This window comes from Elephas maximus, chromosome 7 (genome assembly GCF_024166365.1).
Source record: "Elephas maximus indicus isolate mEleMax1 chromosome 7, mEleMax1 primary haplotype, whole genome shotgun sequence".
NCBI lineage: Eukaryota > Metazoa > Chordata > Mammalia > Proboscidea > Elephantidae > Elephas > Elephas maximus.
Window position 1 is genome coordinate 99793470 of NC_064825.1, and position 22248 is coordinate 99815717.

The window sequence follows — 22248 nt, forward strand, 5'->3', positions numbered from 1 at the left end:
GGACTTGAAGCACTTACTGATGAAGATCAAAGACCACAGCCTTCAGTATGGATTGCACCTCAACATAAAGAAAACAAAAATCCTCAAAACTGGACCAATGAGCAACATCATGATAAACGGAGAAAAGATTGAAGTTGTCAAGGATTTCATTTTACTTGGATCCACAATCAACAGCCATGGAATTAGCTCAAGAAATCAAAAGATGCATTGCATTGGGTAAATCTGCTGCAAAGGACCTCTTTAAAGTGTTGAAGAGCAAAGATGTCACCTTGAAGACTAAGGTGTGCCTGACCCAAGCCATGGTATTTTTAATCACATCATATTCATGTGAAAGCTGGACAATGAATAAGGAAGACGGAAGAAGAATTGACACCTTTGAATTGTGGCGTTAGAGAAGAATATTGAATATACCATGGACTACCAAAAGAATGAACAAATCTGTCTTGGAAGAAGTACAACCAGAATGCTCTTTAGAAGCAAGGATGGCCAGACTGCGTCTTACATACTTTGGACATGTTGTCAGGAGGGATCAGACCCTGGAGAAGGACATCATGCTTGGCAGAGTAAGGGGTCAGCAGAAAAGAGGAAGACCCTCAATGAGGTGGACTGACACAGTGGCTGCAACAATGAGCTCAAGCATAACAAGGATTTTAAGGATGGCTCAGGACCGGGCAGTGTTTCGTTCTGTTGTGCATAGGGTCACTATGAGTCAGAACTGACCCGATGGCACCTAACAGCAACAACAACAACAAAAAAAGTAACAAACTTCAAATGACTAGATATTCCTGTATGTCCGTCCGTCCATCCATCCATCCATCCATCCATCCATCCATCCATCCATCCATCCATCCATCCATCCATCCATTGACCCATCTACCTACCCATCTACGTACCTACCTACTACCTACCTCTCTAGATCTACAAGGAAGATAATGTTACTTCTTTGGGATATTTGGGGGATGAGGCTGAAGAACATAATTTACTATAATCAATAGCTATTATGTTTCTGAACCAGGTTACTTGGTCCTTCTTCCAGTATATTTATTAAATCCTTACACCTGCGCTGCAGTGTAGGTACTATCTTCCCCCTTCTACAAGCAGCAAACGGACCCAGAGAGAGGATAAAGGACTTGCATGCCCAAGGGGATTGTGCTAGGCATTAGCACTGTTCACAAATATTTCTGGTTTTCCTTCGAGGCACATGGTAGGATTGTACTTCTGTTGGAATTAGTGTAGACAGACACCTTCTTTGGCCAATAAAATGTGAGTGCCTGATTCTCATTCCCTGCCAAGGCAACTTGTGGTATTTCAGGTGGTGGAGACTCTATCAGCCTTGGTCCTGGAGGGATGTTATTATGGATCAGAGTCTCCCCCCTCTTTGTAATGAACATGTAGAGTGAGCAAGAGATGAACCTTGTTTTAAGCCCCTGAGTCTTTGTGCGATATTTTATTGCAGCAGAACCTTGCTCTTCCTGAATTGACAGTTACAAAGCGAGTGAATTGGCAGAGGTGGGATTTGAACTGGAATCTGTCTGGCTGTAAAGCTATTGCTGCTCCTACTATTCCCATGGCACCTGGGTACTGTGACCATATTTTGAGGGCACATGGACTGTCTTATGGTGAGACCTCAGGACTGTTGATATACTCATGGTATATACATGGGGCAGTCTCCTCCCCTGCAAGCTCTAAACTTTCTCAATTTTTGGTGGGTCTTCCACAAACTCATTTTATGAGTGAGTAATTACTACCACAGTAACAACAAAGACAAAAAGAAAAAGAAGGCAACTAGAATGAAGTGCTTGCTATGCATCACATAACTGTGTTGAGCACTTTACATCTTTACAACTACCCTCGTCACTAGGTATTCATATTTTATGCACTTCACAAATGAAGAAAACCTAGACTCAGAATTGTTAAGTGACTTTTCCATGTTGATACATCCTCATATTACTGAATGGCTTCCTGACAGTCAAGGCGAAAACGGAAATGAGTTACACCATTCTCATGGTCTATGAATCAGAATTGACTCAAAGACAGTGGGTTTGGTTTGATTTTTGGAAACCCTGGTGGTGTAGTGGTTAAGAGCTACGGCTGCTAACCAAAAGATCGGCAGTTCAGATCCACCAGGCACTCCTTGGAAACTCTATGGGGCAGTTCTACTCCGTCCTATAGGGTCGCTATAAGTCAGAATTGACTCGACGGCAACGGGTTTATTGAAAGGAAGCGTGTTGGCAGCAATGGTGGGGAAAGTCTGACTTCTCAAGAAAATTAAATAAATTGCTTCCTGGATCATTTATAAAGAATTCTGTGAAGTGCGAGAGTTTTATAAATCTTATTTTGAAGTAATTTCAAAGTTGTAGAAAATTTGCAAGGATAGAACAAAGACCCCCGATATGCTGTTCACCCAGGTTTACCCTTGTTTTGCCTCGTTTGCTTTATCTATTGTCTATATACACATATGACTACTGTATATGTAGTTTGGTTTTCTGAACCATTTGAGAGTATGTTGCAGACATCTTTCTCCATCCAGACTCTGATCTAGACTCACACTTTACATTTAGTTGTTATGTCTCTTTGTTTCCTTTAATCGGGAACAGCTCTCAGCCTTTCATCGAAAGTTTTCCAGAGTGGGTGATTTATTTGTAGAATATCCTTCAATTTAGGTTTTTCCGCTATTTCTTCATGCATAGACATAAGTTGTGCATTTTTGGCATGTCTTAGTCGTCTAGTGCTGCTATAACAGAAATACCACAAGTGGATGGCTTTAACAAAGAAAAATTTATTGTCTTACAGTCTAGGAGCCTAGAAGTCCAAATTCAGGGTGCCAGGTGTAGGGGAAGGCTTTCTCTCTCTGCTGGCTCTGGGGGAAGGTCCTTGTCATCAATTTTCTCTGGTCGAGGAGGTTCTCAGTGCAGTCCCTGGCTCTTGTGTCTTCGTGGTATGAGGTCCCCAGGTCTCTCTGCTCACTTCTGTCTTCTATATCTCAAAAGAAATTGGCTCAAGACACAATTCAGTCTTGTAGATTGAGTCCTCCCTCATTAACATAACTTCCACTAATCCCATCTCATCAACATCATGGAGACAGGACTTACAACGCATAGGAAAATCACATCAGATGACAGAATGGTAGACAATCACACAATACTGGGAATCGTAGCCCAGGCAAGTTGACAGATATTTTGGGGGGACACAATTCAATCCATGGCAATACCACAGACATAATATTGCATCCTTCGTAGCACTTCAGATCAAGAGACACATGATGTCTGTGTTACCCATTATTATCAATGTTAACTTTATTCACTCGAGCAAGGTGGTGTCTGCCAGATTTCTTCTGTCTATAGTTACTATTTTCCTTTCGTAAGTAGTTGTGGAGAGATTCTTTGAGACTATGGAAATATCCTATTAATCCTCAAACTTTCACATACCAGTGTTAGCATCCACTGGCGATTCTTAGGGCAGTGTTTTTAGTGCTGGTTTTATTAAAGCTAAAAAACTAGGATTTCCAAGACAATTTATCATATGGAACCAGTCTAAGCATCTGAGATATCACCTCTGCACAGAAAGACCATTTTCAACTCACTGACTGAGGGTTCTTGACAATACTTGACTCCTCAGCTGCTTACTTGTCCCAAAAGTGGAGGGGGAAGCCTGTGGAAAGCTGTGGGCCATTTCAAATATTCGAAGATGAGAAAGGGCTCGTACTCTTTGGAGACAGAGGAAAGAGAGGTCCACATCTGGAAAGCCAAACCTGTGTAGTGAGAGACATCAGGGAGCACTAAGGAATGACCCAGAAGTGCTCAAGTTCCTGGCCAACATCCTTCTTCACCACGAAGTCAGTGGGCCTGTTTATAACCATCATGAAAGAGCAGCCTACACCAGGGCAGACCTCAATGTCTCATTCTCCAGATGATATGTCCAACCCACTGATATCCCTAGAGTTGCACAAACTCGTTCTATCTCTTAATGTTGCTTGCCTGAAGATTCTGCCATGTCATTCTAGATTCAGGAACAGACATGAACTATGGAACCTCAAGGTGTTCACTAATATGTACCCCAAGGAAGTGATGCATTAACCTAGGCCCTATTATACATGTTACCCCAAGCCAACTTGAATAACTGTGTCCAGCAGGGCCAACTGATTACTATAGCAATATTCAATCTATAGGAACCAATCTTTAAATCTGGCCCCTGGTACTCTAAACACTCTGTCTGCACCTTCTTGGCAACAATGTGTCCACCTCCAAAGAGAAAATTCCACGGATCCAGTCACAAGTAATTTTTTTTTCCTCTTTTGTTTATTTCCTGGAAATAGCTAACCCACCCTCTCCAAGCTCCATTCTCAGGGTACTTATCAACAAAGTTTGTTGGAGAGGGTCCTCATATTCTTAGTTACCTGGGTCTCAGGGATTCCCCAACCCCTCAGTCCTGATGTTTTGGGGTTTAGCTTTCTCCCCCATGGCATCAGTCCCAGCTACCTCTGGCCATTTTCTCTGCTTCCAAATTCTCAAATTCTGTTGTTCCTCCCCATAGGCCTTTCCTGAGCCTGACACACAAAGCCCAGAGCCCACTTGGGTGTGGTCCCAAGAGTTTTCCTCTCTCTTTCAGACCCTTCAGGGTGATGCCAAGTGGGAGGAGGTGGGGTGCAATTCTCCGCCTTCCTGCAACTCAGCAAATTGCAATTTATGAGTTTCAATCCACATGAAAGGGTCCCAACTAAGTCTCTCTGGACTCATTTGGAATGTTGGGTTAATTTGGAAAACAAGGGAAAAAAACAGCTTGGTTTCAGCCCAGTGAGTGAGCATAACATTTTACCAAGTCCTGTCACCCCTTTGCATTTTCTTCATTTCCTACTCTGGTGCCTACTTCTAGACAGACCACAAATAAAGCGGGGTCGGTGGCAAAATTCTGTCCCATCGTGTGAGTTATTATTCACCCAGAACAGTGGAAAGAGCCTTGGAGTGGGCGCAGAAGACCTGGGTACTAATTCTGCTCCCCCACTATCTACCTTCCGTAACTTTCCAGATGTCCTTGATCTCTGTTCTGCATGGATGTCTACAGGCCCATGAATGAGTTCACTGAGAGGAAGGTGGCAGCTACCAACAATCTCATTTCTCCAAGGGCTCACCATACATAACCTTGTACTTCAGGTCCATTCTCACTGTGAATGCCCGAATGATCTGAAAACACAAATCAAATCGCTCGCAGAGCAAGTGCTCAATCTGGGTAGCTGTTCTTCTTTACAGTATCTTCTTCCTTTCCTTGACTGCCAGTTTACCAGCCCTGCCTCACCAGGAAATCTGGAGGCCAGGGCCGCAGTCCTGGGTTTGACTGCACCCTCTCCTCCTCCCTTCTTTCTTCTTTCCTACAGATTTTGTAAGCAGGGGCTTTTCTCGGCCCTGCTGTTCTGATCTGTGGAAGCTGCTGCTGTTCCCCAGCATCTTCATGATCAGGTAACTAGGAACATTATTCTGGGTGAAACCATGAGATGTGGAAGTGAAGGGCTCTGTGGGAGGATATTTTTGGTCATCTTGGTGCATCCTGAGGAGTTTGGGCACTCACACATCTCCACAGAGAGCAGGCCAGGCTTAAGGGAAAGACATCTCTGATGGGGCATTTCTGGTATTATGGAAGCATAAACCCTGAACTTTGAGGCAGATAGGCCTAGATTCAAATTTTGACTCTCTGCAGGAGGTTCACTTCTTGGGCACTGCCTTTCCAAATAAATAGTCTTAGGTGTTAAGGCCAGGGGGTGGACTGTTGTAGAAGATCCCACTTATACCAGCACATTTCCTTCCTCCTTCCCTGCTGCAAGTGCTCCAGGTGTCTCCTTCCTTCCACTTTTACCAGCCTTTCTCCTCACCTTCAAATCAATTCTCCATGCAGCAACCAGAATAATCGTTTTAAGATGTAAATCAGATCACATCTCCTCTCTGCGAAACTGTCCATTGCCTGCCGTCACACTTCGATAGGACCCAAACTACTCACTGCTGCCTACTGAACAGTAAAATCTGGTTCCTGCCTTTCTCTTTGACTCCCCTCCCTCACCCGTGCCCCTCATCTTCTCTGCTGCAGCCACGTCCCCTTCCTTTTGCTTTTCAACCCCCAGGTTCATTTGCCACTTGCAATTCCCTCTGTGTAGAACCCCATTGCCCCTTCCCCTGCCTGGCTCCTTCTGGCCATCCAGGTGTCAGTTCTAATGTCTCCTTTTCAGAGAGGTCATCGCTAACCAATCAATTTAAAGAAATGCCCCCATCCCAGCCTGTTTTTGTTTTCATAGTTATTATGAGTTGAAATGATCATCTCCATTTTTATTTTTTGTTGTTGTTTGGTTTGGTTTATTGTCTACATGTCCCAGCGGAATGTCAGATCCATGAGCACAGGGACCTTTTTTGTCTTGATCATTCTTGTACCCCAAGGGGTCTGAAAGGTGCCTGGCCCAACGTAGTTGCTCATTAAATGTTTGTTGAATGAATGAATGAATGATCAAAGAGGGGGCAGGAGCCGGTAATGAGGCCATCTCAGCAGTGTATTAGTGAGGGTAGCCTAGCAGCTGTAACCAAAAAAACCCAAACCAGTTGCTGTTGAATTGATTATGACTCATGGTAACCCCACGTGTATCAGAGTAGACTGTGCTCCATAGGGTTTTCAATGGCTGATTTTTCAGAAGTAGATTGCCAGGCCTTTCTTGAAGAGACTACAAAATACAGTGGCTTAAACTACCTGGAATTCCACTCCTCTATCACATAACACTTCAGGGCTGGGACAGCTTTGACAACTTAACACACAACTTCCACTGTGGCTCCAGTGCGACTGCTCCAGTTCAGCCACCTCCCAAAGGAATGGAGGGAAGGCAGAAAGCAGATGCACATGGGCCCAGTCCTTTTAAGGGCAAGGCTCAGAAGGGGAGCTTTCACTTCTGCTTACATCCTATTGGCCAGAACTTAGTCACATGACATGGTTAGACTCAGCAAGGGAGGTTGGGAATTGTGTCCAGTTACAAGGAAATACAATGAAAAAAGACAAGGATGAATATGGGGGGCCAACTCATTGGTCTACATTTCACTTTGGACTAACTGGCCGATTTCAGTAAAGGGCAGTGGTTAAATTCTCTGGGTCTGATGGCTCAAATCCTAATGCCACCATTTAGTTGTACAACTCTAGGATCCTCCAAAAAGAAAACAAAAACCAAACCAACTGCTGTCGAGTTGATTCTGACTCATAGCGACCCTATAGGACAGAGCAGAACTGCCCCATAAGGTTTCCAAGGCTGTTAATCTTTATGGAAGCAGGATGCCACATCTTTCTCCCACAGAGCAGCTGGTGGGTTCGAACCACCAACTTTTCGGTTAGCAGCTGAGCACTTTAACAACTGCCCCACCAGGGCTCCTTCCAGGGGACTCCAGTCTCATTGAATTCCATGTAAGTTATGTCCCCTGGCCTTGTGCAACCAAACTTCAGTTTCCTCATCTGTAAAATCACTGTCCACCACCCGTCTGTCAGTTTGTCACACTCTGGTGGCTTGTGTGTTACTGTGATACTGGAAGCTAATCCACCAGTGTTTCAAATGCCAGCAGGGCCACCCATGGTGGACAGGTTTCAGCGGAGCTTCTCAACTAAAATAGACTGGAAAGAAAGGTCTGGTGATCTGAAAAGTAGCCAATGAAACTCTTATGGATCACAACAGAATACTGTCTAGAGTGCTGGAAGATGAGCCCCCTAAGTTGGAAGGCACTCAAAACACGCAGTGGCTACAGCCATGGACTTGAGCATCCCAATAGTCTTAAAGATGACGCAGGACCAGGCAACGTTTCGTGTTGTACATAAGGTTGCCATGAATCGGAACTGACTTGATAGCAACTAACAAGATCACCTTGGAGCTAAGCATAGTTTTTAATAAATGGCAACCATTATTGTTGCTTCTGGGTTTTTTTTTTTTCTCCTTTCTGAGAATCTCCTGAAATATTTATGTTATGTGAAGATCTCTTTCGTGTCTGCCCAGAGCAACTTCCCCAACTGTGGGGCATGGTTCTTGAGATGTTCTTGAGTAAACTTCCCGCCTTCAGTATATCTTCCCAGTAGAAAATACTCATGGTACCTGCTGGGTTTTTCTCTAAAGCTTCCCTTCTCAATTCCCCTGATTGTACTGAGAAGAAGCTCTCGGTTGGGTGTGGGTGGCCCTTACCACCTAGTGATCTTTGCTACAGGAGACGTATTTAAGCACCATCTGAGGAGCGGCCATAGCTGGGAGAAGAGGATGGCATGGGACTGAGGAATGAAGGGCTGGAATTATCCCAACCTTGAACTCCTGACTGGCGGCTTCCTCTGGCCTATACGAAAAATGAAGAGAGAGGGTGGCCCCCTCTGACACCCCTCCTCATGCCCCCAGCCCATGATCCCCTTCCCACTGTTGGGAGATGCCTCAGAAGCAGCTGTGTGAAGTGGGGAGGTAAGGCCTCTGTTTGTTGGAAATGAATCCATGGAAAATCTCCTCAGAGTGATGTCCCACCCCGGAGCCACTGGGAGGCCACAGGCCTCAGGCTGGGGACAGCAGGTAGCAGCCCACGAGGCTGGAGTGGGGAGGCAGGAAGCGGCTGTGGGAACACATAGAGCTGACAGATCAAACTGACTGACACATTTCTGTGGGAAGGTGTCCCTGAGTGTGAAGCCAGCTCCCAGAGTAGCATGGGACTTTTCGTGTGGCACCAGGGTTGTCATGGGCCCCCTTCATGGGATATTAGGCCCCTGCCTGGGCAGAGGGGCAGGGGATGGGATGGCAGGAGGCCCAGGGGTGCACCAGAAAGCCCAGGCTCAGGCCACCGAGAAGAAAACAAGTCCTTGACTTCCTTCTACCTCTGTGGAGGGAGGCCTCTGCCTAGGAGTCTCCAGCTTCTTGGCATCTGCCTCCCTCTGACAGGCGCAACCTGGGTCCTGGGTTCAAATTCTGATTCTGTCATTCACCAGCTGTGTGGCCTGGGACAAGCCACTTAACCTTCTGAGCTTCCATTTCCTCATTTGTGACATAGGAATGGGTCAAGAATGACCCACGGGTGAGAAAAGGACCTGTCAGGAGGGATCAGTCCCTGGAGAAGGACAACATGCTTGGTAGAAGGTCAGCGAAAAAGAGGAAGACCCTCAACCAGATGGGTTGACACAGTAGCTACAACAATGGGCTCAAGCATAACAACAATTGTGAGGATGGCACAGGACCGGGCAGTGTTTCGTTCCATTTTATATAGGGTCCTTATGAGTCAGAACCGACTCGACGGCACCTAACAACAATAGCAGCTGCTTATCGCATGAAAATATATTATTTTATTGAACTGGATTGCATGTACTATTATTTCATTGAATCAGAACAATCCTGCAGGGGAAGGATTTATATGCCCATTTTACGGATGAGGAAACTGAGACCAGAAAGACCTCACAATCTACTCCCGTGAAGACTACAACCTGGGAAACCCTATGGGGCTGTTGTACTCTGTCACATGGAGTTGCTATGAGTCAGAATCAACTTGACAGCACCTAACAACAATGACATGCTAAGGGGCCCTGTGAAGAGGCCCAACGAAGAGGGGGAATGAGAAGCATGCATCCCACCCGACGGTATAATATCCCATTTTTCCTCTTCCGCTGGAAGTGTCTCAAGTCTGGAAACCATAGGGGCTTTGGAAAATACCACCTGAAATGAGAGTGGACACGGGCAGGAGAGTTCTACCCCTTGGCCTCCCTGCAGGCACCCCACATAGCTGGGAGATGAGTCACAGCCCTGGGGACTTCCCTAATTGCCCACAGGGATGCAGGGGTTTCTGGGCAGCCTCCCGCAGGAGGAGAGGGGCAGTTCCAGCTTGTCCAGGCAGCAGGGGACACTCAACAGGCTCCAGGCTTGAATACCCAAAGCTGGGAAGCCCGGCGGCTGGAGCACCTCAGATGTGGCCAGGGAGTATGGCAGTCTCTGTGCCACCTGCCCTGGAAGTCCAGGGTTCTGATTGTCAGAGCAGAATGGATGAACCAGAGCCCAGGGCAGCAGGGCAGTCTCTGTGCCACCTGCCCTGGAAGTCCAGGGTTCTGACTGTCAGAGCAGAATGGATGAACCAGAGCCCAGGGCAGCAGGGCAGTCTCTGTGCCACCTGCCCTGGAAGTCCAGGGTTCTGACTGTCAGAGCAGAATGGATGAACCAGAGCCCAGGGCAGCAGGGCAGTCTCTGTGCCACCTGCCCTGGAAGTCCAGGGTTCTGACTGTCAGAGCAGAATGGATGAACCAGAGCCCAGGGCAGCAGGGCAGTCTCTGTGCCACCTGCCCTGGAAGTCCAGGGTTCTGACTGTCAGAGCAGAATGGATGAACCAGAGCCCAGGGCAGCAGGGCAGTCTCTGTGCCACCTGCCCTGGAAGTCCAGGGTTCTGACTGTCAGAGCAGAATGGATGAACCAGAGCCCAGGGCAGCAGGGCAGTCTCTGTGCCACCTGCCCTGGAAGTCCAGGGTTCTGACTGTCAGAGCAGAATGGATGAACCAGAGCCCAGGGCAGCAGGGCAGTCTCTGTGCCACCTGCCCTGGAAGTCCAGGGTTCTGACTGTCAGAGCAGAATGGATGAACCAGAGCCCAGGGCAGCAGGGCAGTCTCTGTGCCACCTGCCCTGGAAGTCCAGGGTTCTGACTGTCAGAGCAGAATGGATGAACCAGAGCCCAGGGCAGCAGGGCAGTCTCTGTGCCACCTGCCCTGGAAGTCCAGGGTTCTGACTGTCAGAGCAGAATGGATGAACCAGAGCCCAGGGCAGCAGGGCAGTCTCTGTGCCACCTGCCCTGGAAGTCCAGGGTTCTGACTGTCAGAGCAGAATGGATGAACCAGAGCCCAGGGCAGCAGGGCAGTCTCTGTGCCACCTGCCCTGGAAGTCCAGGGTTCTGACTGTCAGAGCAGAATGGATGAACCAGAGCCCAGGGCAGCAGGGCAGTCTCTGTGCCACCTGCCCTGGAAGTCCAGGGTTCTGACTGTCAGAGCAGAATGGATGAACCAGAGCCCAGGGCAGCAGGGCAGTCTCTGTGCCACCTGCCCTGGAAGTCCAGGGTTCTGACTGTCAGAGCAGAATGGATGAACCAGAGCCCAGGGCAGCAGGGCAGTCTCTGTGCCACCTGCCCTGGAAGTCCAGGGCTCTGACTGTCAGAGCAGAATGGATGAACCAGAGCCCAGGGCAGCAGGGCAGTCTCTGTGCCACCTGCCCTGGAAGTCCAGGGTTCTGACTGTCAGAGCAGAATGGATGAACCAGAGCCCAGGGCAGCAGGGCAGTCTCTGTGCCACCTGCCCTGGAAGTCCAGGGTTCTGACTGTCAGAGCAGAATGGATGAACCAGAGCCCAGGGCAGCAGGGCAGTCTCTGTGCCACCTGCCCTGGAAGTCCAGGGTTCTGACTGTCAGAGCAGAATGGATGAACCAGAGCCCAGGGCAGCAGGGCAGTCTCTGTGCCACCTGCCCTGGAAGTCCAGGGTTCTGACTGTCAGAGCAGAATGGATGAACCAGAGCCCAGGGCAGCAGGGCAGTCTCTGTGCCACCTGCCCTGGAAGTCCAGGGTTCTGACTGTCAGAGCAGAATGGATGAACCAGAGCCCAGGGCAGCAGGGCAGTCTCTGTGCCACCTGCCCTGGAAGTCCAGGGCTCTGACTGTCAGAGCAGAATGGATGAACCAGAGCCCAGGGCAGCAGGGCAGTCTCTGTGCCACCTGCCCTGGAAGTCCAGGGTTCTGACTGTCAGAGCAGAATGGATGAACCAGAGCCCAGGGCAGCAGGGCAGTCTCTGTGCCACCTGCCCTGGAAGTCCAGGGTTCTGACTGTCAGAGCAGAATGGATGAACCAGAGCCCAGGGCAGCAGGGCAGTCTCTGTGCCACCTGCCCTGGAAGTCCAGGGTTCTGACTGTCAGAGCAGAATGGATGAACCAGAGCCCAGGGCAGCAGGGCAGTCTCTGTGCCACCTGCCCTGGAAGTCCAGGGTTCTGACTGTCAGAGCAGAATGGATGAACCAGAGCCCAGGGCAGCAGGGCAGTCTCTGTGCCACCTGCCCTGGAAGTCCAGGGTTCTGACTGTCAGAGCAGAATGGATGAACCAGAGCCCAGGGCAGCAGGGCAGTCTCTGTGCCACCTGCCCTGGAAGTCCAGGGTTCTGACTGTCAGAGCAGAATGGATGAACCAGAGCCCAGGGCAGCAGGGCAGTCTCTGTGCCACCTGCCCTGGAAGTCCAGGGCTCTGACTGTCAGAGCAGAATGGATGAACCAGAGCCCAGGGCAGCAGGGCAGTCTCTGTGCCACCTGCCCTGGAAGTCCAGGGTTCTGACTGTCAGAGCAGAATGGATGAACCAGAGCCCAGGGCAGCAGGGCAGTCTCTGTGCCACCTGCCCTGGAAGTCCAGGGTTCTGACTGTCAGAGCAGAATGGATGAACCAGAGCCCAGGGCAGCAGGGCAGTCTCTGTGCCACCTGCCCTGGAAGTCCAGGGTTCTGACTGTCAGAGCAGAATGGATGAACCAGAGCCCAGGGCAGCAGGGCAGTCTCTGTGCCACCTGCCCTGGAAGTCCAGGGTTCTGACTGTCAGAGCAGAATGGATGAACCAGAGCCCAGGGCAGCAGGGCAGTCTCTGTGCCACCTGCCCTGGAAGTCCAGGGTTCTGACTGTCAGAGCAGAATGGATGAACCAGAGCCCAGGGCAGCAGGGCAGTCTCTGTGCCACCTGCCCTGGAAGTCCAGGGCTCTGACTGTCAGAGCAGAATGGATGAACCAGAGCCCAGGGCAGCAGGGCAGTCTCTGTGCCACCTGCCCTGGAAGTCCAGGGTTCTGACTGTCAGAGCAGAATGGATGAACCAGAGCCCAGGGCAGCAGGGCAGTCTCTGTGCCACCTGCCCTGGAAGTCCAGGGTTCTGACTGTCAGAGCAGAATGGATGAACCAGAGCCCAGGGCAGCAGGGCAGTCTCTGTGCCACCTGCCCTGGAAGTCCAGGGTTCTGACTGTCAGAGCAGAATGGATGAACCAGAGCCCAGGGCAGCAGGGCAGTCTCTGTGCCACCTGCCCTGGAAGTCCAGGGTTCTGACTGTCAGAGCAGAATGGATGAACCAGAGCCCAGGGCAGCAGGGCAGTCTCTGTGCCACCTGCCCTGGAAGTCCAGGGTTCTGACTGTCAGAGCAGAATGGATGAACCAGAGCCCAGGGCAGCAGGGCAGTCTCTGTGCCACCTGCCCTGGAAGTCCAGGGTTCTGACTGTCAGAGCAGAATGGATGAACCAGAGCCCAGGGCAGCAGGGCAGGCAAGGAGGCGTGCTCAGCTGTGGGGACAGACAGAACTGCCTTGAATTCCAGTGCTGCCACTTGCCGGCCGCGTGGCCTTGGCAAACTTTCACCGAGTCTCAGCTGCTGCTTCTTTGAAATGAGGTAATAATGGTGCACCCTTCCAGGGGTGTTGGAGGACCCCAAATATGACAGCGGAGGTAAAGGGCTTAGCACATGGTAAACACTTAGTAAAAAAAAAAAAATTACCATCGAGTTGATTCTGACTCCTGGCAACTCCATGTTTGTGTCAGAGCAGAGCTACAGTGACTGATTTTTCAGAAGTAGATCGACAAGCCTTTCTTCTGAGGCACCTCTGGGTGAACTCAGACCTCCAAACTTTCAGTTAGCAGCTGACATCCAATACAGGCTGGTTATTATTGTTATTGTTATTATTATTAGTATCTCTGGCCTAATTTCTGGAAACCCGGGTGGCATAGTGGTTAAGTGCTACCAAAGATCGGCAGTTCAAATCTGCCAGGTGCTCCTTGGAAACTCTGTGGGGCAGTTCTACTCTGTCCTATAGGGTCGCTATGAGTCAGAATCAACTCGATGGCACTGGGTTTGGTTTGTTTTTTGGCCTAATTTCCAGGACCCTCTGCCAGCTCAAACCCACACACACCTGGAGTTGGTTTGATAAGTCAGTGAGGTGGGGAATCCCACATGGCGGACCCAGAGGCTCCGGGAAGGTCTATTTTCACAAGAAGCCAGACCTTCTTTGGGGACCTTGAGGATTTATGGTGTTTTGGGGTGCCCCTGTGGTGAGGCCAGTGCTTGGGAAGGGGCAAACCTTCCACTTTTGCCATTTGCAGTGCAATAGGTGGCTTTGTGTGGCCTTTCTCGCCATGGTCTTGTAACTCCACCCAAGTGATCGGGTGGGACAGTGCAAGTAAGGCGACTGTGGCCCACCAAGGGGATTGGTCAGGTTTGCCTTAAAAGAAAGGCAATTCCAGAGCAGGGAGAGGACACTACCACCACCAGAGAAGAACAGCCAGGAGTGGGGAGCGTGTCTTTTGGACCCCGGATCCCTGCACTGAGAGGCTTCTGGAACCAGGAGACTGAGAAAGAGAGCATGCTGTAACCCTGAAGATGGTGAGAAGCAGTGGCAGGAGACACTGGCAGAAGACCATGCAGTGGGCTGGGAGCAAGAAAGCTGAGTATCCAGGGTACCTCTCTGGACTTCCTGGCAGGGGTGAAAGAACTTCGTAACACTTGCCTGAGCAGGGCTAAGGCCTAGGGCCAGAGAGAGGTATGCCTGAGAACACACCTAAAAAGAGGCTGTCCTAATGGAAAAACTGTATCCTGAGTGTTTCTGAGCCTGAATTGTAACCTGTTACTTCCCTAATAAACCTCATAATCATGAGTATTTTCTATGAGTTCTGTGTGGCCATTGCAATGAATTATCAAACCCAGCAGAGAAGTAGAGAGTGCTGTGAGAGGGACGGTTGGTGTCAGAATTGGTAACGATGGTGGAGAGAGGAGCCATGTCTGACCTCTGCCTTATAGGAATTACCCTTGGGTTGTTGATCTTAATTCTGCTCCCCTCCTTGTGAAGTTAGAGGAGGTCAGACACTGCCCCCAAACCATTCCAACACCAGTGAAGCTCGTGCAGGTTAGGAGAGAAATTGGGGGCGGGGGGGAAGTCCCAGAGAAGGCAGCTTAGGTGGGGATTCTGGGGAGAACCCTCTCTCCCCTGGGCCCAAATCCCTTCCCTGTAATGGCCTGGTGGAATTCGGACAGTCTGTACCCTCTAAGCAGAGGCCTCTGGGATGGCATCATGGGATGTGGGCTTCAAATTATCCAAACTGTGTGCCTCTCTCCTTGATGGGTCTACGATGGCTACTCACAGGACACAGCTGTTCTCTCTGCTGAGGTGTCATGTCCTCTAACTTGCTAGAGGACTGTGGAGCTGATTTGCAGTTGACCTTGGCCTCAGTGTTCCCCTCTGAGAAGTGGGCAGAGGATCTATGGCTCAGAGAGGCTGGCCTTGGCTGGTAAAAGTGTCTGGAAGAGCCCAGAAGAGGTCCTGGTTTCATTGACAGCCATGACGAATCCTCTGGGTTGTCCCATGGCCATGCTCTGTCCACAGCTGAGGGTGGCCAGCACGCACGAGGCCTCTGCCTGAGCTCAGCACAGCAGCACAGACCCGTTTCCTGGAAAAGGAGGAAGATTAATTAAAGTTGTCAGGGTCTAAGTAAAATCACCAATGTCAATTTCCTCCCTTTGGTCTTTGCTGTCAGAATAAATTGGACAGTCATTACTTAATACTCAGCCCTATTTTCCTAATATTTCATGGAGGTTTTAAGGCACTGATGGGAAAAGGGAAGGTTGGGCTTTTCAGAGCTGGAGACAGAGCGAGCTATGGCGGCTAAGGTTCCCCAGCAGAGGGGCTGGGCTCTGTCCACACAGCTCCATCCTGACCTACATGAGGCACCTGGAGCCTGTTCACCTGGGCTCCCCAGGAAGCCAGTGTGGGTGGTTCCCTGCACTCCACGCACCTATTGGCAGAAACTCCCAGGGCCTCCTGGTGCCATGGCAACTGGCACTTTTGAGGACCTCAGTTCCAGACCAGGCTGGGCAAATAGCTTAGCCCTTCTTGAGCCTCCATTTTTAAATCTATCTCTGTGTGTCTTCTCCTTTTTTAAGGACACCAGTCATATAGGATTAGGACGTACCCTACTCAGTTATGACTTCATGTTAACCTCACATCTTCAAAGACTTTATGTCCAAACAAGGTCACATTCACAGGTACTGGGATTAGGACTTGAACGTATCTTTCTGGGAAGACACAGCTCAGCCCATAACGACAAGAAAGAACAGGACAGAGGCTGTAAGGGAGGGATGGGATGCGTTCAGAAGGAAACTGGCAAAGAAACTGTGAGCAGCTGCCATCAAATATTAGTCTTTGATGAAGGTCTTTTGAGGAAGAGGAGGGGACTATGTCATACCTCCAGAACAAACTTCCTACAGACCCTTTCTAAACTCACATGCTGCTCTGGCAGACACCCACAGAGCTGAGCAGCTCTGGGCCAGCCTCCCTGGCTTTCCCCATCTGATCCACAATTCATGTGATGCTTTCATCCCTGCCACAGGGTGAAGGACTATAGACTATGGGTGGGGAAGAGGAGGGAATCAAGAAGGCAGTGTGGGCCCGTGGAAATTTCACTGACTGTACCCACACTAACTGAGTGGCTAGCAGCAAGCTGCTACCCACAGGGTCTGCAGTTCGAACCCACCAGAAGCTCCAGAGGAGAAACATGAGGCAGCCCTCTTCCATAAAGATTTACAGCCCTGGAAACCCTATGGGGCAGTTCTACTCTGTCCTATAGGGTCGTTACGAGTGAGTTTGGTTTGACTTAGCCTGGTGGAGCAATGGTTCAGTGCTCTACTGCTAAATGAAAGGTCAGCGGTTTACCAGCTGTTCGTTGGGTGAAAAGACCTGGTGATCGGCTCCCATAAAGATTACCCATTGTCATCGAGTCAATTCTGACTGAGAGTGACCCTATCAGTCAGTAGAACTGCCCTACAGGGTTTCCAAGGCCATAATTTTTACGGAAGCAGACTGCCACATCTTTCTCCCGTGGAGTGGCCGGTAGGTTCGAACCTAAGAACTATGGATTAGCAGCTGAGCACTTAACCACTTCAGCACCAGGGCTCCTTCTCGTAAAGATTCCCAATCAAACTTGTTGCCATTGAGTTGATTCTGACTTACAGCAACCCTGTAGGGCAGAGTAGAACTGCCCCATAGGGTTTCCAAGGAGCAGTTGGTGGATTTGAACCACTGACCTTTTTGGTTAGCAGCCTGAGCTCCTAACCACTGTACCACCAGGCTACCCTGTACGGATTACAGCCTAGACAGCCTAGAAAACTCTCTGGGGCAGTTCTACTCTGTTCGATAGGGTTGCTGTGCATTGGAATCAACTTGATGGCACACAACAGCAACCAAAACAACAACAAAATGGAGATACTGCGGCTTTGAGCCCTGCTGATCGAGAACATCCCCTAGAGTATAAGCTACACCACGTCAGGGCTTTCGTGTTATTCCCCTCTGATCCCAGGGCCTAGAGCACGGCAAAGCCTTGGGACTCAATATGTATTTGTTGAATAAATGTGCGCAATAAAGTCTGGGAAGGTGCTTTGTAAAAAAGCCAAGACTAGGTATACATTGGGCAATATTATTTTTACTCCTGGGCTGGTGGAATTTGAGCTGGACTTCAGTAGATAAAGATTTGGATACTGTCTTGGTCTGGGCAAATGGAATGGGGACGCCTCCCAGGCAGGAGGAACAGCTTAACCAAAAACCCAGAAGTGGGGAAGGAAAGAGCCCACTTGGAGGGAACAGTGACATAGGTTTGTACATCTTCCATCTAGAGCAGACACGGAGTCACCCTGATCCCCAGAGTCTAGTGACACCAGCCAGAGGGTCCAGCCTTGGTGTGGACTTGACACACCCCATGGCCGCTCCTGGGAGGCCCTGGTGGTTGTGCTTTTTGAAAGTCCCAGCTTTCCCAGGGCTTCACAGTATTGCTTAATCCTCCCAAATATGAGCAGTCTTTAATTTATGGGGACACAGTAGCGGCTCCAGGGTCTGAATGAGGAATCAAAGCGAACAGGCATCATTTACCATAAACAGGCCAGTCCCTAGTGGGTTCTGAGGCTCAGGGACAAGGAAGCCCCAAGATCCTTGGGTGCTCACAATAGAAGCCACCAGCACGTGGGCTGGCTTCCAAGCTCTGACCACAAGGCCCCTCCTGACTCTTCTTGGAGAAGCCTCTGAGGAGCTGGGAGAGGGCAGTGGACAATGGGAGGTGGAGCCCACCGGCTGGCGGGGAACAATGGTCCCAGTCAATTCAGGAGACTCCTCAGTTGTTCTAAAACAAGCCCTGAAGGTCTGAGGGCTGATGTTAATTCCACCAGGGGAGGGCAGCCTCGCATCCCTTGGTCAGGGGTGGGCTGTGGCCTCCTTGAGTCCTCATCCCAGCTCCCCAGCAGACTGCAGGGCAGTGGTATGCTTGTAAATGGTTAACAACCGGCTCTGGAGGGGGCAGCCCTGATTTGTAGCGTTTGCTGATTCCTGTGGTGTAAATGGAGCCTTGGTGACTAAGTGGTTAAGAACTGGGCTGCTAACCAAAAGCCGACAGTTTGAATCCACCAGTCGCTCTCTGGAAACCCTATGGGGCAGTTCTATTCTGTCCTACAGGGTCGCTATGAGTTGGAATCGACTCGACGGCAAGAGGTTTGCTTTTTGGGTTTTTTGGTGGTGTAAATACACCCCCACGGCCGATTTCAAGCTACCAAGCTGATGTCAATGAACGCAGGGCTGAGAAGAGAGGCATAGCACTATATAACATCTACTCCATATGAGTAGAACTGGAGTAGAAACCGTGTTCCCTGGGGTTTCCAATGATTGATTTTTTGGAAGTAGATTGCCAGGCCTTTTTTTGGAGATGCCTCTGGATGGTCTCCAACCACCCACCTTTCGGTTAGCAGCTGAGCACGTTAACCATTTATACCACCCAGGGATCCCACCATACAGATACCATAGATGTAATATCCTCATGAACATAGATACGGTAAAACTGTAGTAAAATAATTAGGAAGCCATGAGCTTTGATTATTTATTAACCTTTACTATTTTTTTTAGTAATATAATTTTTTTGATTGTGAGTCTCTATAACATAAATTTTTAATAATGGTTGTGTTTAACAATAAACCAAAAAAAACAAGCCAAACCATTGCCATTGAGTCAATTCCGACTCATAGCGACCCTATAGGACAAAGTAGAACTGCCCCATAGGTTTCCCAAGGAGCAGCCTGTGGATTTGAATTGCCGACCTTTTGGTTAGCCGGCTTGTGAAATTTCTGAAAAATATAACAATTGGCTGTCATGAGTTGGTACTAGCTTCAGGACACCACTGAGACCAAGGGGACAAGGATTAGGCCCTCTGGCAGCTTCCTGTCCAACCTCTGGTCACCCTTGACCAGCAGGCCTTCTAGGAGCTTCAGCCCCACGAGCTGGGGAGACCTGGAGACAAGAGAGGCTGCCCTGAGTGAGGCCTGGACACCAGCAGTGGAAGTGGGAGGGGGCGAGGAAGAAGACTGAGTTCCTACCACTCAGGTTCTGGTCTGGGTACCTGCTCCTCCCTAGGATCCCTCTGTGATGGAGCCCTGTCTAATCTCAGCCTTCTTTGCTGGAACCTGGCTCCTCCTACAAGGCCTTACTCTCCACCCACCCCAGCTGCAGGCAGTTCCCACACAAAAGCAAGATTCCATAGCTTTGCCACTTATGGATGTGCCCTGTAGATCCTTCTGGTACTGCAGTCTACTCACGCCTTGTCTGCAGTGTGCCTTCTAATAATACAAAACCCAAACCGAAAATCAGTTGTGTCGAGTCAACCCCGACTCATGGTGACCCCATGTGTGTCAGAGTAGAACTGTGCTCCATAGGGCTTTCCGTGGCTGATTTTTTGGGAAAGAGATTGCTACTGGGGAAGTGGGGACATTTTCCTAACAGTCCTCGGGTGCTAAGTCTGAGATCTGGCTCCCCCACTTCCCAGCTGTATTCCTTTGGGCAGATCAGTTAGCCTATCTGAACCTCAGTTTCCTCATCTGTAAAATGGGAATAGTGATGAACAAATGCCTGTTCATTGCTATTTTTTGTTATCTTTTTTAATATAAGGGCCCAGATGACCTGGGCCATGGTCATCAGGCCTGTCCTGATGCTCTGGCCCTTGTCCCCACCCCCTGGATGGCACCACTAGGAGGCTGCTTCTCTGGTCTTTTGCCGATGAGATGCCTGGGTGCATTCACTAGAAATGTTAATAAAACTCTATGAGAAGCAGGCTGCCGGCCCTTTCCCCTGCTCTGGGGCTGCCTGGTTTATTGAGGAATAAGTGCTCATGTAAAACACTCCACCACGCCTCCCATTTCCCAGCCTCTCTGAGGGCTCCAGGGTTCTGTGTTTGATCACGTCGGAAGGGCTTGACACAGACAATTCAGGTTTGGAGGCCGACAGAAGAAAGAGCCCTGAAGATCAGGTATCAGGTGCGCAGCTCCTGGGGCCCTAGCCTGGTCCACAGAGCAGACTACGCAGCCTGCCCTCGCCTGGGGCTTCTCGCCCGACACAAACCAGGCCCACAGGTAGGTGAGGGCAACCAGGAAATGAGCCTGGCCAGGTGCCAAAAGAGGCCCAGGGCATCTTTTGGGGCTGCCCAGGTTCTCTCTCCTCTCCAGCTGCCACCCTGCCCTCTGCCTGTGAGACCATGCCCTTCACCCCGGAACTGGAATCGTGATGGGAAAAAGGGAAAACAGGGGTGAGCACCCCCCACCCCCCGACTTTGCCAGTGAGAGTCTTTGTATGAGCAGAGAGAACTCCCTCATCTCTCAAAATCACATTCTCTGATGTGTGCCCTTTAACAGGGGTCCCTGGGTAGTATAAACAGTTTGCTCTCAACTGTTAACCAAAGGGCTGGCAGTTTGAACTCACCCAGCCACGCTGTGAAAGAAAGTCCCGGCAGTCTGGTTCTGTAAAGATTGCAGTCAAGAAAACCCTATGGAGCTCGGTTCTATTCTGTAACACACGGGGTTGCCATGAGTTGGAATCAGCTCAACAGCGATGGGTTTGAGGTGTTTTCGTTGTTGTTGTTTATGCCCTTTAACAGTTTTGCACTGGCAAAGGCTTAGCTTCTGCCATTCTCACCACCACCGCTGAGAGGTGAGTAAAAGGCTTACCACACAGACAGAAAAACGGAGGCTCAGAGAGGGCAAGGGTTTGGCAAGAGCCCCTCAACCTGTAAGCAGCAAACTCAACGCCTTGACCTGGGTCTTCTGACTCACAGTCATGAGTCAGGCCGTGACAGTTCCCATGAAAGTGACTGGGTGTGTGGTACAGGGCAGAGAGGAAAAATTCCTTTTCGTCCTCTCCATGGGAGCTAATGGCCACCCCAAATCTGGCAGCTTTACAAGAACAGGCTTGTAAACTCAGCAACACTCCATAATCCTTTTTATGGGGCCTGCTGTAGTAATGGACACTCATCAACTCTCCCAGGCTAAGCCTGGTGGGCACTGGGGGTGAGGAGCTGAGGGGAGCCAGGCCCTCATCTGTCCACCCCCCTCTCTGGGTAAATGGTCCCAAGGGAGGGGCAGGGCCCTCAGATTTCTGGACAATGCCAGGACTCTCAGCCAGGGGGCGCTGTGCAGCCAGAGTGGGAGAGGAAGACACAGAGGTCAAAAATGGGTCCAGACACACTCCCTGGACACCTGTGTTGGCATCATCCATGGGTGCATTCAGGAACTCCAGTGGAATTGAGAAGGGGGAAAGTGTTGTTTAAAATTCAGATTCCCAGGCCCTCCTCCTAACCTCCTGATGCAGAATCTCTGAAAGTGGCCTGAGCAATCTGCATTTATTAAGAGCCCTTGATGCAGGCTAATTTCACATCCACTGCTTTAGAAAGGTGGAAACCCTGGTGGTGTAGTGGTTAAGTGCTACAGCTGCTAACCAAGAGATGAGCAGTTTGAATCCACCAGACGCTCTTTGGAAACTCTATGGGGCAGTTCTACTCTGTTCTATAGGGTCACTGTAAGTCGGAATCGACTGCACGGCAGTGGGTTTGGGTTGGGGCTTTAGAAAGAGGCAGGAGAGTGCGAGGTAGACCAGATACTTAGGTTAGTCATTTACTCACTCAGCATTAACTTTTGCCAATATCTTGCCTGGATCTTTGACTAGGCAGGGCACCAAGTGCCGATCCCCCCGTCCTTTGCCTCCACGCCGTGTAGGGCCTGCCTCTGCCCTTCCACTCCCCTATCTGATCACTGTGTCATCCTGCATCCAATTTGAGGGGTCTCTGCAGTTCTGTCCAGCGCTAACATTTTATGATTCAACCCAGGGTTGAGAGAATTAATCAAGATGGTCTTGTCATCGGTTAGCATCCTGGGCTATTAGAAGATACTGGGGAGTC